The sequence below is a fragment of the Prenolepis imparis genome, unplaced genomic scaffold (assembly GCF_030444845.1).
Source record: "Prenolepis imparis isolate NDT839.2.m4 unplaced genomic scaffold, iyPreImpa1.0 SCAF_361, whole genome shotgun sequence".
Lineage (NCBI taxonomy): Eukaryota > Metazoa > Arthropoda > Insecta > Hymenoptera > Formicidae > Prenolepis > Prenolepis imparis.
The window spans coordinates 17,501-20,000 of record NW_028141519.1 but is presented as its reverse complement, the minus strand read 5'-3'; positions in this window follow the sequence as shown (position 1 = coordinate 20,000).

Sequence of the window (2,500 nt, the reverse complement as noted above, 5' to 3'; positions counted from 1 at the left end):
TCGGGCTCCGTAAATGCGGCGACAAATTTTTCGACATGTCCCGTGTAATATATCGCTCTCGAAGCTACTAAGATCGATAAATGCGACATTCTGAAAAAGCCCGTCTACGCAGTCCAACAGCACGCCGAAAGAGATGACACGTTCGTCCGAAACGTTTTCCCGTATCTCTAGCCGTGTCGACGCTGTTAGACGGTAAATGTTTCGGAGGTGACGCCGGCGGCCGTAGGACTCTGGATAAATTCTCGACCGTCCGGAGGTGCCGCCGACGTCCGGAGGTACCGCCGGCGTCCGGAGGTGCCGCCGGCGATTGGAGGTACCGCCGGCGTCCGGAGGTACCGCCGGCGTTCGGAGATACCGCCGGCGATCGAAATTACCGCTGGCGGTCGGAAGTGCCGCCCGTGTAACGCAACGCGCATTCACGCCTCTAACGGCGAGTGATGCGAGAGATCGCTTCACGCGAGAGTTTCACAATTTTATGCGAGCCTCGTACCCGCGCCGTCGAATCTTTCGACACGGCCCGAGGACCGCGTTTCGAAGCCGGTAGTTCGAGAAATTCGACATTTCTAGAAAATATGTCTACGCGGTCTGACGATACTCCGAGAGCGATGACACGTTCGTCCGAAACGTTTTTTCCCGTATCTCTTGCCGTTTCGGCGCTGTTCGCCCGTAAATGTTTCGGAGTTGACGACCTACGGCCGTAGGACTCTGAATAAATTCTCGACCGTCCGGAGGTGCCGCCGACGTCCGGAGGTACCGCCGGCGTCCGGAGGTGCCGCCGGCGATTGGAGGTACCGCCGGCGTCCGGAGGTACCGCCGGTGACCGGAGGTGCCGCCGGCGTCGGAGGTGCCGCCGGTGACCGGAGGTACCGCCGGCGTCCGGAGGTGCCGCCGGCGATTGGAGGTACCGCCGGCGTCCGGAGGTACCGCCGGCGTTCGAAATTACCTCTGGCGGTCGGAGGTGCCGCCCGTGTAACGCAACGCGCATTCACGCCACTAACGGCGAGTGATGCGAGAGATCGCTTCACGCGAGAGTTTCACAATTTTGTGCGAGCCTCGTACCCGCGCCGTCGAATCTTTCGACACGGCCCGAGGACCGCGTTTCGAAGCCGGTATTTCGAGAAATTCGACATTTCTAGAAAATATGTCTACGCGGTCTGACGATACTCCGAGAGCGATGACACGTTCGTCCGAAACGTTTTTTCCCGTATCTCTTGCCGTTTCGGCGCTGTTCGCCCGTAAATGTTTCGGAGTTGACGACCTACGGCCGTAGGACTCTGAATAAATTCTCGACGGTCCGGAGGTGCCGCCGACGGTGATCGGAGGTGCCGCCGGCGACCGGAGGTACCGCCGGCGTCGGAGGTGCCGCCGGTGACCGGAGGTACCGCCGGTGACCGGAGGTACCGCCGGTGACCGGAGGTACCGCCGGCGATCGGAGGTGCCGCCCGCGGCCGGAGGTACCGCCGGCGACCGAGACTGCCGCGACGTAATGTCTCGATTGCGCCGTCCATTTGACGCTCGCGCTCGTATACGTCCGTGCGTAGGACCGTGCGTCGCCGACCGCCCGGCCGGCCGGTTGGGTACTATAAGAGATACGTCGCGCTCGGCGTTACGAACGAGTCGAGCGAGTCGGGCGAGTCGGACGAGTCGAGATACGTACTTTTCAGTCACGACTAGTGGCAGAAGTACGTCGCGTTCGGCGCGTCTCGAACGTTTCGTGCGTACTCTAACTTTACATTAAAAGGGAAAGAAGGAAACCACGAATAATAATCGAGCAGTACACGGGGCAAGTCTTCTTGGAAGAGACTTGTTGTCTCGCAAAGACGTTACGACTCGTTGTCGTCGTCGTGTCGTAATTCTCCTTGGCGGCGGAGATTGCGATACGCGCTCCACTCGTTCGCCGCTGAACGCGGGTAAAATATACACACTTGTTTATACGATCACAGCATTGCCACGAGTCGGTGTCGCAAGACCGAATGGCTCTTATGTGGCGCGCACGCATCTAGTGTGTTGGCCGCGCGATTCCCTCTCGTTTTGAACGCAGCAGTGGAATCGTCGCGCTTACCGAACGTTTACTCCACGGATACGAGTTGGCGGAAGGGCAAGAAACGCTCTTCCCGCTCGCTTTGTACGCCGTAGCGAAAGATTTTTACTGGTCGTTCTTGAACGTACGAACCAGACAGAATTTGTCCTCGACGTCTAAGCATCGGCACCGTCGATCTAGCGTCAGGGTAAATCGCGCGGGTCTTTCGAGACCCGAGCATTTTAACATTTTGGGAGAATGAGAATGAGTATATGATCTTTTGTATAAGAAAAGAAAAGTCGATGATAATAATATATCAACAGAGATATAACAAGGATAATTAAGAGGAGAGAGAAGGCAGGCAGTTCTTAGCGAACCTTGTCGTTCTCTCGCGTATACTTTACGCAACGCACACACAGTGTCGCCGACCGGCTAAGCAAGACCGGCGGCAATGAAACGGCACACGAGCGTGTCGCGTCG